This window comes from Hemibagrus wyckioides, linkage group LG05 (genome assembly GCF_019097595.1).
Source record: "Hemibagrus wyckioides isolate EC202008001 linkage group LG05, SWU_Hwy_1.0, whole genome shotgun sequence".
In the NCBI taxonomy this organism is placed as follows: Eukaryota; Metazoa; Chordata; class Actinopteri; order Siluriformes; family Bagridae; genus Hemibagrus; species Hemibagrus wyckioides.
The window spans coordinates 2476759-2493148 of NC_080714.1; the positions used below are offsets into that span (position 1 = coordinate 2476759).

The 16390-nt window shown below is 43.6% G+C and overlaps 1 protein-coding gene across 1 annotated transcript in view; it reads right to left on the reverse strand.

Moving 5' to 3' along the window:
- Positions 1-16390, reverse strand: part of si:dkeyp-14d3.1 (transmembrane protein 132C) — a 247448-nt gene that overhangs the window by 65707 nt on the left and 165351 nt on the right. The gene's annotated exons all lie outside the window — the stretch shown is intronic.

A 16390-nucleotide genomic window follows, 5' to 3' on the forward strand; every position in this document is an offset into this window, starting at 1 on the left:
TGTAGATTGTGTAGTTTGTGTAGATTGTGTAGATTGTGTAGTTTGTGTGGTTTGTGTAGATTGTGTAGTTTGTGTGGTTTGTGTAGTTTGTGTAGTTTGTGTGGTTTGTGTAGTTTGTGTAGATTGTGTAGTTTGTGTGGTTTGTGTAGTTTGTGTGGTTTGTGTAGATTGTGTAGTTTGTGTAGATTGTGTAGTTTGTGTGGTTTGTGTAGATTGTGTAGTTTGTGTAGTTTGTGTAGATTGTGTAGTTTGTGTGGTTTGTGTAGTTTGTGTAGATTGTGTAGTTTGCTGGTGTTTGACTCGTCTGGTCTGATTTTGATCTGCAGTTTAAATTTCTCTTTATTCACCTTTTCATACTAACGAGTCTCATCACATCACTGTGTTTATTCAGAAACTGAACTGAAGAAAGAGAGAGAGAGAGAGAGAGAGAGAAAGAGAAAGAGAGAGAGAGAGTGAGAGAGAGAGAGTGAGAGAGAGAGAGAGAGAGTGAGAGAGAGAGAGAGAGAGAGAGAGAGAGAGAGTGAGAGAGAGAGAGAGAGAGAGAGAGAGAGAGAGAGAGAGAGAGAGAGAGAGAGAGAGAGAGAGAGAGAGAGAGAGAGAGAGAGAGAGAGAGAGAGAGAGAGAGAGAGAGAGAGAGAGAGAGAGAGAGAGAGAGAGAGAGAGAGAGTGAGAGAGAGAGAGAGAGAGAGAGAGAGAGAGAGAGAGAGAGAGAGAGAGAGAGAGAGAGAGAGAGAGTGAGAGAGAGAGAGAGAGAGAGAGTGAGAGAGAGAGAGAGAGAGAGAGAGAGAGAGAGAGAGAGAGAGAGAGTGAGAGAGAGAGAGAGTGACAGAGAGAGAGAGAGAGAGAGAGAGAGAGTGACAGAGAGAGAGAGAGAGAGAGAGAGAGAGAGAGAGAGAGAGAGAGAGAGAGAGAGAGTGAGAGAGAGAGTGAGAGAGAGAGAGAGAGAGAGTGAGAGAGAGAGAGAGAGAGAGAGAGAGAGAGAGAGAGTGAGTTAACACAAGGGGCGGGAGCTGAGCTGAATTTGCATATGGACCTGAGGAGTGAGGTGTAATCTGGTGTTACTCAGGTAAACACTGCAACACTACACTAACACTGAGCTCTGAGCAAATCATATCCCAGTCAGCTGTTCAGACAGACATCTCCGTCTGCCATGAGTGTGTCATGGCTCAGGTGAGTGTGAGAGACCCAGGATGGTCAGTGGTCAGTGGTCAGTGGAGGCGGATGTTGCTCAGTCGTTCAGGTCTGGATCATGTGATGCACATGGAGAGGAAAATCAATTCAACATCACGAGCAATCCAAGATCAGGACAAAGAAAGCTGGATCAAATCCAACACTCAGAATCAGACAGATCGGATAAATCTCTAATCCCCGTGTCTACATACACGCTGACCGCTGAGTTAAAAAAAATTGTTTCCGTCCAGTCAGCTGGAGCTCCGCTTTAATCCTGATGTCACCGGATCTCTCCTCAGATTCTTCTCCGGAATTCTTTCATATCGCATCTGCTGTCTGTTCACGACAAATAGAATCTGAGCAACATCTGTCACATGACTCACAGAGAGAGAGAGAGAGAGAGAGAGAGAGAGAGAGAGGGAGACTGGAGTAAAAAAAGAAGAAGGAGAAAATCTCAGGTGTCCTAATTTGCCTTATTTGAGGAAGGGAGCAGGGAAATGATTAACATGTACTCATCTCTAATGTTTACCTTAATTACTGACACCTTCATTAACACACACACACACACACACACACACAAACGCCTCCAGGATGTGAGAATGTGAGAATGCTAAACAACCAAACAGAATAGGATGAGTGGAAACGAGGGAGCAGGAAATAAAAAATCTCTCTCTCTCTCTCTCTCTCTCTCTCTCTCTCTGTCTCTTTCTACTCTCTCTGTCTCTCTCTCCGCTGTCTCTCTCTTATTGTCTGTCTGTCTCCCTCTCTCTCTCATTCTCTTAATCTCACTTTCTCTCTCTGTCTCTATCTGTCCCTCAGTTTCTCACTTACTGCCTCTTTGTACTCTCTCTCTCTCTCTCTCTCTCTCTCTCTCTCTCTCTTTTCTTTCTTAAGGTTGTGTTTGCCTTTTAAGATTGCAACATTATGATCATTGTGCTTTATTGAATTCCTGTAAATAAAGTTCTTTCATAAAATCAAAATCTCTCTCTCGCTCTCTCTCTCTCTCTCTCACACACTCACTCTCTATCTCTCTCTCCCTCTCTCTCTTACCTTAACTTCCATGTACAGTAAACTTCCTTCACCATATCATTTTGTTAAACATTTGTTTTTGGTTTATTATTAGTGATAGATTATGTGTTTCACTCTCTGTGACCCGTTACCATAGAAACAATAACGTATTAGTGTATGAATACGATAACGTGTTTTACGTGCCGTGCTGTTGTACAGAAACACACCTTCGGACCAGATCAGACTGCAAAAGGTGGTGCAAAAGTAAAGCGAGCGAGAGAGAGAGAGTGAGAGAGAGAGAGAGAGAGAGAGAGATTTTGAAAATATGTCACTTCTCGAGGGAATTTCAGCACTTCAGCACCACGGACAGCAGCCACTGCAGCTCTGAATGCTGAGTCAGTGGAAGTGTTCACAGGCAGCTCTTCACTACACCCTGAAACACCATCAAACATCTTCACACAACTCTACACCACTCACATAGCTACTAACCCAAACCACTGATGCCTCTCTAACTGGGACGCCTCTCTAACTGGGATTTATCCAGATGGTTCATTCGCACTTTGTTTTGGTCTCACAGCCACAAAATTAAAAAAAATCTCTGCGTAGGTTCTGTAAATGGTGTGATATAAAGCTGGTGATGTCACAGGGGCTGAAGAAATAGACGAGTATGAGGAACGACATGGGAATGGAGGTAAAGTTTTCCCGCTTGTTTGTTGAGATGTTTTATATCGACGCATTACATCATCCCCAAGACAATAAAACGAGGAAAAGGAAAAAATGTAGCGAGGTTTTTGCTCACGGGTTTGGCACAACTCAAGGTTTCCATTTATAATTATTTATTAATTAATTATTTATAAATAATTATTTATTAATTAAATTTTATATCTTTTCTCTCTGTATTTCTTCATGGTTATGGCATGAGAATGTTTCAGTCTCACTGGACACACACACACACACACGGCTCTTCTCCAAGTGGCTCTGGATTGGAGTGTTTGCTAAACGCTGTAAATGTAAACTCACAGCTGGAGGCTCTTCAGCTTCCTAATCACTCCTGGTGGACGGCTCGTTAGCAGGAGGACAGAAAAATAAATACCAAAAATAAATAAATTAAAATACTTGCTGGAGAAGCAGATGGAAGTGGATGACACTCACCTGAAGAGATGAGTATTAAAACAAACAAACAAACAAACAGAGAAACCTGAGCGCTGTATCTCTTTTATCTCTTCGCGAATCAGCAAACCAGCTCGTCACCATGAAATGGGTCAGATCAGAAATCCTCAAGCAGAAGACAAGAAAAGGAGTGAAAGAGATGGGAAAACGTTGAGCTCGGACACGCAGACATTCTCCGAGGAGACGGGAATAAACAGGACAATGAGTTTTCGTCTGTAAAACATTTTAAATGAAACACAACTCGCTCTTTTCTCTGCCATATTTGGTCATAAGGGGGCAAAAACTTTTGCTCTCGAGCTGTTGAGGGATTTTTACAAATAAACGTGTGTCATAAATTTACACATACGCAGCTTTCATTTACTTTAAATGCTACATTAGTGTCAGGGCAGATGGCTAACACACACACACACATTCACACTCAGTGTATGTGTGATGAGTACATGTTTAATCACACTTGGAACTTCACACACAACAGAGCACAGCTGGTTACACACACACACACACACACATTACTCTGTGTGTGTGTCAGAGAGAGAGAGAGAGTGAAACCTCTAAGCACATTGATGAGCTCACATTTTCCAAGCTAATGAGCTCTGTGCAAATTACAACTGCACCAATTAAACACACATCAGTGTGTGTGTGTGTGTGTGTGTGTATGTGTGTGTTGCACATGCAAGCAGCCAAAATATAAATACAAGCAAACATACTAACATCCACTAATGTAAATAAACCACAGCTCTCATAAAGATAGATGAGAGGAGACTTGTCCTTGCAGATGTCTCACACACACATACATACACACACACACACACACGCAAAGGATTACATCAATCCAATCAGAAGTGAAGAAAAGCAAATCTCTGTGTGTGTGTGTGTGTGCTACAACCCTGTATGTGTAATTGTAATTGTCAATTCTCTCACTTCACCTATGGCTAACAGCACACACACACACACACACACACACATACACACACACACACTTCATGCTGTAAATGGAATACAGGGCACGTTGAGATTTCTGGCAAATTAGATGTCAAGATCACTAAACTACATTGTACTACAGAGAACACACACACACGTGTCTCTCTCCAGTGCAGAATTGACTGTGTGTTCAGCTGAACGCCGTTCGACTAGAACACGGTGTAATAAACACAGATGGACATAGGAACACAAACAGGAAGCAGAACCTTGGCGATGGACGGATCAGTAACCATGGCGACCGGGGCGAGCGGGCTGCCTGCTGATGTTTACTAATGGACCAGTAATTGAGTGAAGTGTTCAGCTAGTCAGTGAGTCTCTCTGAACTTACAGCTAAACCTGCTTCAGTTAATCGCCTGGGTCATCGCTCTAGCTAATCAGTGGCATGCAAATGGATAAGATCAGACAAGATCAGACGAGATCAGATCACACAAGTTCAGACGAGATCAGATCAGATCAGATAGCAGATTATCCTGGATTATTGTGTACATTCAACACAAAACAACAGATCAGCATTATTTACAGCAGAGTAAACAAACAAACATTTATTTAAAATCAAATGATGTACACCTGATTTGACCTGAGCTGCCGCTAACATCAGTACACACACACACACACACCTCCAGTGTCACTGCTCGCTTGCTATATAAATCATTGTGATGTGTGGAATAATAAATCAGGGTGTGGTGCTGTGCTGTTCAGGAATGAACTCTGGTGGTGATGAGCTGGAGGCTGAAATCTCTGATTAAGTCAGAGTTAAGTGTAACAGAAAAACTCCTGGACTGTCTGAGTGGGATCTGGACTATCTGAGTGGAATCTGGACTATCTGAGTGGGACCTGGACTATCTGAGTGAAATCTGGACTGTACAAGTGGAATCTGGACTGTCTGAGTGGAATCTGGACTATCTGAGTGGAATCTGGACTGTCTGAGTGGAATCTGGACTGTCTGACTGGAATCTGGACTGTCTGAGTGGAATATGGACTATCTGAGTGGAATCCGGACTGTCTGAGTGGAATCCGGACTGTCTGAGTGGAATCCGGACTGTCTGAGTGGAATCTGGACTATCTGAGTGGAATCCGGACTGTCTGAATGTCATCTGGACTGTCTGAGTGGAATCTGGACTGTCTGAGTGGAATCCGGACTGTCTGAGTGGAATCTGGACTGTCTGAGTGGAATCTGGACTGAGTGGAATCCGGACTGTCTGAATGTCATCTGGACTGTCTGAGTGGAATCTGGACTGTCTGAGTGGAATCTGGACTGTCTGAATGGAATCTGGACTGTACAAGTGGAATCAGGTCTCTCTGTCTGACACACACACACACACCTCCAGTGTCACTGCTCGCTTGCTATATAAATCATTGTGATGTGTGGAATAATAAATCAGGGTGTGGTGCTGCGCTGTTCAGGAATGAACTCTGGTGGTGATGAGCTGGAGGCTGAAATCTCTGATTAAGTCAGAGTTAAGTGTAGCAGAAAAACTCCTGGACTGTCTGAGTGGAATCTGGACTGTCTGAGTGGAATCTGGACTGTCTGAGTGGGATCTGGACTGTCTGAGTGGAATCTGGACTGTCTGAGTGGAATCTGGACTGTCTGAGTGGGATCTGGACTATCTGAGTGGAATCTGGACTGTCTGAGTGGAATCTGGACTGTCTGAGTGGAATCTGGACTATCTGAGTGGAATCTGGACTGTCTGAGTGGAATCTGGACTATCTGAGTGGAATCTGGACTGAGTGGAATCTGGACTATCTGAGTGGAATCTGGACTGTCTGAGTGGGATCTGGACTATCTGAGTGGAATCTGGACTGAGTGGAATCTGGACTATCTGAGTGGAATCTGGACTATCTGAGTGAAATCTGGACTGAGTGGAATCTGGACTATCTGAGTGGAATCTGGACTGTCTGAGTGGAATCTGGACTGTCTGAGTGGGACCTGGACTATCTGAGTGGAATCTGGACTGTCTGAGTGGAATCTGGACTATCTGAGTGGAATCTGGACTATCTGAGTGGAATCTGGACTGAGTGGAATCTGGACTGTCTGAGTGGAATCTGGACTGTCTGAGTGGGATCTGGACTATCTGAGTGGAATCTGGACTGTCTGAGTGGGATCTGGACTATCTGAGTGGGATCTGGACTATCTGAGTGGAATCTGGACTGTCTGAGTGGAATCTGGACTGTACAAGTGGAATCTGGACTATCTGAGTGGAATCTGGACTATCTGAGTGGAATCTGGACTGTCTGAGTGGAATCTGGACTATCTGAGTGGAATCTGGACTATCTGAGTGGAATCTGGACTGAGTGGAATCTGGACTATCTGAGTGGAATCTGGACTGTCTGAGTGGGATCTGGACTATCTGAGTGGAATCTGGACTGTCTGAGTGGAATATGGACTGTCTGAGTGGAATCTGGACTATCTGAGTGGAATCTGGACTGTCTGAGTGGAATCTGGACTGAGTGGAATCTGGACTATCTGAGTGGAATCTGGACTGTCTGAGTGGGATCTGGACTATCTGAGTGGAATCTGGACTGTCTGAGTGGAATCTGGACTGTCTGAGTGGAATCTGGACTGTACAAGTGGAATCAGGTCTCTCTGTCTGACACACACACACACACACACCTCCAGTGTCACTGCTCGCTTGCTATATAAATCATTGTGATGTGTGGAATAATAAATCAGGGTGTGGTGCTGCGCTGTTCAGGAATGAACTCTGGTGGTGATGAGCTGGAGGCTGAAATCTCTGATTAAGTTAGAGTTAAGTGTAGCAGAAAAAATCCTGGACTGTCTGAGTGGAATCTGGACTGTCCAAGTGCAATTTGAACTGTCCAAGTGGAATCTGGACTGTCCGAGTGAAAGCAGGACTGTCCCAGTGGAATCTGGACTGTCCAAGTGAAAGCTGGACTCTCGGAGTGGAATCAGGACTATATGAGTGGAATATAGACTATCTGAATTGAATCTTGACTGTCTGAGTGGAATTTGGACTGTCTGAGTGGAATTTGGACTGTCTGAGTGGAATCTTGACTATCCAAGTGGAATCTGGACTATCCGAGTGGAATCTGGACTGTCCAAACAGAATCTGGACTATTAGGGTAGAATCTGGACTGTCCGAGTGAAAGCTGGTCTGTTTGGGTAGAATCTGGACTATCTGAACAGAGTCTGGACTGTCCAACTAGAATCTGGATAATCTAAGTAAAATATAGACTGTCTGAATGGAACCTGGACTACCCAAATGGAATCTGATGCTTGGACCACATGATATCAAAGAGTTAGTGTTCAATCACAGTGAACATAAAAATACGCCAGAATTGACTTCAGAAACTGTGGAAGGATTTCAGACTTACAAACACTGAACATTTAACTGTTTTCTTATTATTTTTATTTTCACCGCTAGACTCGTTTGACGTTCCTCCAAAGCCACTGTATAACCTCCTGATTGCTACGTCACAGTTAAACACAGTGAGAGAGACACAGGCCAGACTGCAGTAATGTGACAGAATATTACACACATTAATCCCGAGCTGTTGTTCCTTCTAGAAGCTTCCAGTTTTCCGGGTCAGAACCTGAGTCATGTTTAATCCACTGAGCTCTGAGCTCTTCATTCTACTGCTCATGTCTGTCTGTGTGCTGCATGGCCATGTGCTCAATCTTATGCAACTGTTTTAGAGCAGTGGGCGTGGCTAAAACACCTGACCTCAATGATTATGGGGGGTGCACATACTTTTGCCCATGACTAATCAGTACATTTATTAAATGTTAAAGCCATTATTTTATGTTAGAGTCCATCTCAGATCTCAGAAGCATCCAGCCTTTTATGGTAGCGTCTAGTGATGGAGGAACGCCACACTCGCTGTGAGGTGAATTATTACAGCTGAAGGACATAAAGAGTCTTGTTTTATTTAATCTGTCCCAACTCTGACGCTCTCTGACCCTCAGTCTCCTGCGTCCGTTCTGTCCTAGACCTCAGTATAAACGCTTTATCCGGTGCAGCGTCTCTGGGCAGCGTTAAATAACCCAACCTGTTTCACTGAAGTGCACTTCAGACTCTCTTTCACTGGATATCTATAAGCAGTCTCTCTCTCCTTTGTAAAGGAAGGAAAATCTGGACTATGTGACTGGAATCTGGACTGTTTGTGTGGAATCTGGACTATCCAAGAGGAATCTGGACTGTCCGATTGGAATCTGGACTGTCCGATTGGAATCTGGACTATTAGGTTGGAGTCTGGACTGTCCAAATAGAATCTGGACTCTTAGGGTGGAATCTGGACTGTCCGATAGGAATCTGGACTATTAGGTTGGAGTCTGGACTGTCCGAATAGAATCTGGACTCTTAGGGTGGAATCTGGACTGTCCGATTAGAATCTGGACTATTAGGTTGGAGTCTGGACTGTCCGAATAGAATCTGGACTCTTAGGGTGGAATCTGGACTGTCCGATAGGAATCTGGACTATTAGGTTGGAGTCTGGACTGTCCGAATAGAATCTGGACTCTTAGGGTGGAATCTGGACTGTCCGATTAGAATCTGGACTATTAGGTTGGAGTCTGGACTGTCCGAATAGAATCTGGACTCTTAGGGTGGAATCTGGACTGTCCGATTGGAATCTGGACTGTCCGAGTGAAATGTGGACTACCCAAGTGAAATGTGGACTATCTGAATGGAATCTGGACTGTCCGGTGCAGCGTCTCTGGGCAGCGTTAAATAACCCTCTGAAGTGCACTTTTCACTGGAACTCTATAAGCAGTTTCTCTCACTTGGTAAAGGAAGGAAAATTTAGAAAAACTAATTTTTTTGTCCGTTTTATGAACAGTCAGTGAGAGTGGGGCGGAGCTTCAGGTGGGGTTTTGTGTGATGGCTACTTTCCACTCTAGGTTTTAAAGACTTTAATTCCTAATCAGTCTGAAAGGAAAAGCTTCACGATCTACAAAAAGGTGTTGTAGAAAAACCTCTCCAGACCTTCGGTAATGTTCTTCTGAGTCACGTTTTCCGCAGCAGGAAGTAAGTAACAAGCTGCCGTACGAACGCAGTAGAAGACTGGAGTTCATTTTAATGGTTCCTGCAAGATTTCCAATTACCCAGAGTGCCTTGCTCCTGCCTTGTAACAGCAAGCGTCCGAGAGTCCGTATTGGAATCCATCCCGGTGCGTGAAAACCTCCGCTGTGTGAAACGGCACTCACTCGGCACAAGAAGAACGGCTTTCAGAGCAGAACTAACAGGAAGCGGGTCACTCTGCTCTTTTACAAGCTGCTAAAATGGCGGCCGAGGCGATAAAGCCGGAGAAGATTGGATCAAAGCGCAGGCATGGAGTCGGCAGCACCTGAGGTCTGGACGTAATGACGAAGCCGGATCTCGTCTACACCTGAGGAGCTTTAAGGTCTTTTATTAAAGTTTCCAACCTGAGATGAGAATCTGAACGATGGAGTGATGGAATAGGAAAAAAACAAAGAGAAAAACAGGCAGTGTCTGGGTGTGTAAACAATCTGGTGGAGATGAGATCATGAAGAAAGAACCAGGAGAGGATCCAGACTCGGACTGATGCTCCTCAGGAGCATTTTTTGTGTGTTTTTTGTTTTCAGTCTATAATATATCCAGGTGATTAGTTAAGATTTGAGCAATCATCACGCTGTCCAAATAAGAACATCCACAATCATCTTCAAGGGTTTCTGTGAGGAAGAAACCTCAAATCCATGATCCTCAGCATGGTTTCAGAGTTTTGTGGAGGAACAGACCCTCAGAAGAAACTCGACAGGATGAAGAAGTGAGACACAAGTGAGGCAAGGCAAGTCTGGGGCTGATTTCTTTCTCATTCAGACTGTAGAATCACAGAACCAATCAGAGACAGTCAAGCTGATCAGGTGATTACATGCAGAGACACGCCCCTAAAATCTGATAATGGATATTAAAGAGGTGGATAATTCACTTTACTGGCCTCTTTTTCCCCAAAAAGAGTCTTTGGAGGACACACACAATGTGTGTGTATGTGTGTTTGTGTGTGTGTGTGTATGTGAGATCTTTCCCCTACATCAATCTTCAGTGAGATCTAATGCATTCCTCATCTCTAGTAGGTTCATTGTGGAGTTATTAAGCCTCGACCCCTGGAGCCATGAAGCGCCGACGCTCTCCACTCTGTCACTGTGACGTCCTGTGAGAAATCACTCACTAAAAAAACTCTAGAAGCTGAGAGAGACCCGAGCCATGAGGATGAGACGCTTGAGAACGAGACTCATGGATGAAGATGAGTAAAAACAGTCCCTTTGATCAACCTGTATTTATTTTACAGTAATGATAATAAACCACGATGCTAGATCGCTCCACGTTCTCATGGCATGGAGTGGACGAGCTGGACGGAGCGAGTGACCTGTTTAGGGAATAAGTGATTCGTGGGTTCAGGACGAAGCTGCATTATTGTGATAACAGACACTTCAGTGCGCGAGCGAAAGAATAAACTGAGTGTAATAAAAGAGATTAAAGAGGTGTAATGTGTAGCAGTGCAGCATTCTGGAGAGTCATACAGCAGAGAGAGAGAGAGAGAGAGAGAGAGAGAGAGGGAGAGCAAGAAAGAGAAAGCGAAAGAGAGCACAAGAGAGAAAGTAAGAGAGAAAACGAAAGATAGAGAGAGGCAGCGAAAAAGAGAGAGAGACAGAGAGAGAGAGAGAGAGAGAGAGAGATAGTGAAAGACAGCACGAGAGAGAGAGAGAGACAGCACATGCACGCGAGAGAGAGAGAGAGAGAGAGAGAGAGAGAGAGAGAGACAGTGTGCGAGAGAGAGAGTGAGAGAAAGAGTAACCATCAGTGTTTATCCCGATGGCGCCTCTCTATTTTTCCCCGTCTCACACATCCTCCTTTTCTTGCTGTAGCGAGTTAATCTCTCTCCCTCGTTCCTTCTCTCTTTCTCTCACGCTGGCCTGTACTCATCTGTAACACTGTAGGTGCGACTCACTGCCACAGGTAATAGCACACCTAATCAAATTCCCCCCGCTGAGAAATGACGGAGAGAGAGTGTGATAAATGCAAGGAGGTGAGAGCTTTCGGAGCTAGCAGCATCCATCCACCCCTGCTCCACAATCTCATCCGTCCTTCAGAGAGAGAGAGAGAGAGAGAGAGAGAGAGAGAGAGAGAGCAAATCCGAAGGAAGGAAGAGAATCAAGTGTGAGAGACTGAAGGAAAAAGAAAACAGTGAATAAGATAAAGATGAAGACGAGGAAGGGGACAAAAAAAGAGAGAGAAAGAAGAAAGAGATAAACCTCAGAAGATAGATAGATAAAGGAAGTCTCCTCCAGCTGGACAGATTACAGCATGTGTCAGGGATTAAATCCCACATGCTTTATTTGATCAGACTCCCGGGAGGAATGAGATGAAGAACGAGAACGAGAAGAACTTCAGGTTTTAATTGTTACATGTCTCCGCCCAATTCTCATTCCATGTGGCTCCATTAGGAACTAATTAATAAGATGCACACAAACCTGCTGCTGAAAGACCGGACGTAATCAGACGCGTGACTGGACCAAAGGTCTGATCTTCTAGTTCTAGTGAAAATACAAACATTCCACATCCAGACCTGAAACACAGCAGACCTCACTGACTTAATTCCAACATATTAAATCCAATTATAACAAACTCTTTCTGTCAGACGTGATGGTCCGGATCTGACCCTCGTCCGACTTCAGTCCTGTCTGATTTATTGTTTGTTTATGTTTATACACCGGTCAGGTATAACACTCTGAGCAGTGACCAGTGAAGTGAATAAGACTGAGTATCTCCTCATCATGGCACCTGTTAGTGGGTGGGATATATTAGGCAGCAAGTCAACATTTTGTCCTCAAAGTTGATGTTAGAAGCAGGAAAAATGGACAAGTGTAAGGATTTGAGCGAGTTTGACCAAAAGGACCAAATTGTGATAGATAGACCACTGGATCAGAGCATCTCCAAAACTGCAGCTCTTGTGGGGTGTTCCCGGTCTGCAGTGGTCAGTATCTATCAAAAGTGGTCCAAGGAAGGAACAGTGGTGAACCGGTGACAGGGTCATGGACGGCCGAGGCTCATTGATGCACTTGGGGAAAGAAGGCTGGCCCGTGTGATCCGATCCAACAGACGAGCTACTGTTGCTCAAATTGCTGAAGAAGTTAATGCTGGTTCTGATAGAAAGGGGTCAGAAGACACAGTGCAGGACGGGTCAGAGCTGTTTCGGCAGCACCAGTACAGTATTTGGCAGGTGGTCATGATGTTATGCCTGGTCAGTGTATGTTTATCTGCATCGTCTGTGGTATTGCCAGTTCTACACATTTACGAGGTTTTCTTGTTGTTGTTTTCGTTTTTTAGCAGGGATTTTTGTTTGTTAAAGCCTCAAGGCCTTTCAGAGCAAAGTACATCAGGAAGAAAAAAAACATATAATAGAAAAAAAAAGAACCTGATCCTGAACCTTTATATCTTCTACAAATAAAAGAAAATAGAAAATAGAGCAATTTTTTTTTCTTTACAAACGTGGAGCAGAATTAACTCTACACTCCAAAAAAAAAAGCTGGCAGCAGGGTGAAGTGTAGCGCCAGTGTTTTCTTTCACGATGCTGGTGATATTGTTCAGGTGAACATCTTCATCTTCTTCATCACCTGAAGAAGCACTGAGACGCTAACAAGCGGCACTTTTGCTAATCTGCTTTTGCTAATCTGCTTTCTGTGTGTGTGTGTGTGTGTGTGAAGTCAATTCACATAAAATAAATAAATAAATAAATAAATACATTTCTTAATTTCTCATTTCTGACGATCCTCAAGCAGCTGAGAGTCTTGTTGTGATCGTACAATCCGACACGTGAGCCTCACGTGCTGTAGCTGCCTGTGTCAGGAAGAGAGCCCAATTTATCCGCGACGCCTTTAAAGGCTCAGTGTGTTTACTGCAGCGGGCGAGACGTGCAAGAGAAAATAACAAATCTGGAAACACAAGGAGAATTCAGACAGAGTGGAAAAGCTAGGACGAAATTCTTCCCTCTGATTGGACGAGACATCTGTCACTCAGGATATACAGGAATAAGTGGATCTGACTTTATTTCTTGTGCATGTGTGGAGTTCTGCCTTCACTTTAAACACATTTAGTGCAACTTTAAATCTTGTAAAGAAAATAACAAACATATATATTTATCTTTATAAGAAAACAGAGTTGATTCAATTCTACTGTGAGGAAGGAGGTTCATATGGTGTGATGTTGGAGATACTGATAGTGTATCATGGAGTAAAGATTAGTTTGCGATCTCTAAAAACACACCAGGAATGTTGGGAAGACCAAACTATTCCAGATTAAAGGATGTAAGGAGCGCTATAAGAGCAGAGCTGTGTTCATACACACACCAATCCACTTTCTACTGCTGCAGCTACTGATGGACTTCCTGTAGATCCTGAGTGACCCATGTCTCGTCCAATCAGAGGTCAGAATTCCATCCTAGCTTTTCCCCTTTGTCTGAATCATCTTTGTGTTTCTGGATCTGTTATCATGTTTTGCACTTCTCGGCCACCGCACGATCCAGACGGATTCTCTGTGTGATATCTGCTGGTGGAAACACCATGATGGACATGAGATGTGAGATTTGGCAGCATGCGTGATCTTTTCGCCTGCACAGTTTGGTGTGTTGAAGAACTCCATGATCTCTGGAGGAAACATTTCTTTATTATTATTTTTTTTTATAAATAAAGCCGTTCAAACATTCTTGGCAACTTTTTTTGAATTTGTTTCAAGATGAATTTTCTACTTTCAGCTCTCTTGCAGGAAATGAGGTTGATGACGAGGTTAAAAAAGTGCTTCTGGATGTAATATAAAGACGGATAGTGAGCTCAGTACTGTAGCTGGTGAAGAGATACAGAGGAAGATTTGTGGAACATCATTGTCAAAAAAATTCTTGGCGAATGTATAAAATACACCGATCAGGCATAACATTATGACCACAGACAGGTGAAGTGAATAAGGCTGATGATCTCCTCATCATGGCACCTGTTAGTGGGATATATTAGGCAGCAAGTCAACATTTTGTCCTCAAAGTTGATGTTAGAAGCAGGAAAAATGGACGAGTGTAAGGATTTGAGCGAGTTTGACCAAAAGGGTCAAATTGTCATGGCTAGATCACTGGATCAGAGCATCTCCAAAACTGCAGCTCTTGTGGGGTGTTCCCGGTCTGCAGTGGTCAGTATCTATCAAAAGTGGTCCACGGAAAGAACAGTGGTGAACCGGAGACAGGGTCATGGGCAGTCAAGGCTCAACGATGGACATGGGGAGAGATTAGAAGGCTGGCCCATGTGATCCGATCCAACAGACGAGCTACTGTTGGTGAAATTGCTGAAGAAGAAGTTCATTCTGGTTCTGATAGAAAGGGGTCAGAATACACAGGGCAGGACGGGTCACAGTATTAGGCAGGTGGTCAGAGAGTCTATCTATCTATCTATCTATCTATCTATCTATCTATCTATCTATCTATCTATCTATCTATCTATCTATCTATCTATCTATCTATCTATCTCTCTCAGTAGTTTTTCTCAGTAGTTTCATCCAGATTTTTGTTTTTTGTTGTTTTTTTTTCCTAACCTGAACAAGTTGTAGTGTTTTATTTGTTTTTTCTGATCCCTGAACCTTCATGTCTTCCAGCAGCTATTAAAAAAACATGAATTCTGCCTGCTCCTGGACTCCAGATTTGTTCAGATCTGATCTGTTTGCCACTGATATGATGATGATGATGATGATGTTTCCTTCACACAAACATCTCACTGTATAACGTCCCGACTGACCCGTGTTTCCTGCTCTGACCATCTGAAATACAGATGAAATAAAGACGTTTTTTTTTTTTATTATTTTCGACTCAGACTCGTGTTCTGTTCCCAGATATTTTTGCCAGGAGTTAAAAGAGAAGAGAAATGATCGGCTGCAGAATAAGCAAAGATGAAGGAGAAATAGTTTTAGAGTCAGATCTACAGTCTGGACGCGGTATTTCCTCTGGCTAAGACGTGTTGTTTTGGTCATTCAGTCAAACACGTGAAGGAAAATAACGCCTCAGTGTTAAAGAGAAAAGCTTTTTCTCCTCCTAAAATCTATTTTATTGTTGATCAAAAAGGTCTTCGCCGCGGCCGGTAATTAAATCAGCGAAAGATGTTTTCTAGAGGAAAATAAAATAAAAAGCGTTCTGTGTAAATCCGTGGCACGCAGTAATGGGTTCTATTAAGTTTCCCGGTCACTAAATGTCCACTGTCCTGTTTTCAAAGAAGATGAAATTTGCACAGTGCTTTCATACAGCTCCGGTCACTTCCTATCAGTGTTTACTGACCGCTATTAATCTATTACATACAGCAGCTCTCTCTCTCTCTCTGTCTCTCTCTCTCTCTCTGTCTCTCTCTCTCTTTCCCTGCCTTTCAGTCTCTCTCTCTCTCATTCTCTCTTTCCCTGCCTTTCAGTCTCTCTCTCTCTCTCTCTCTCTCTCTCTCACTCTCCCTCTCTTTCCCTGCCTTTCAGTCTCTCTCTCTTTCTCTCTCTGTCTCGCTATCTCCCCCTGCCTTTCTCTCTCTCTCTCTCTCTCTCTCTCAGTAATTAAGTGCAGAGCCGCGCTCTTTGTGTTGCATGCTGCTCTTAATCGCACATTTGTACGGGTCAGGAAGTAGCGTTAATGAACTGGGCTCGGTTCTGACAGGTGTAATTTTACGCATTAGGAGCAGATTGTCGGCGCGCGCTAAACTGGAAAGATTAAGTCCAGCGCCATAAGGCGGCATCGGCTTACACGAGCAGATATGTACACAAGTAAACATCTCGCTGAGCAGCATATGTGCGCCTGTTCACCAGGACAAAAAAGAAAAAACCCTCATTTGGATTCCTGCCTGATTAAATTTCACCCAAATGCTCAGATTTTATTAAAGGAAAGAAAAACAAATATGGCTGGAGTTTAAAAAAAAAATGACATTATGATCAGATCTTGGAAACCGTTAATTAATGTGAGGAAGTGTCCTAAACACCGAGAGTATTTAAACTGGATTAATGAACATACACAAGAGCTCGGTGTTCACATGTGCACAGATCCGAAAGCACAAGGAGGAATCAGACAAAGCCGGAAA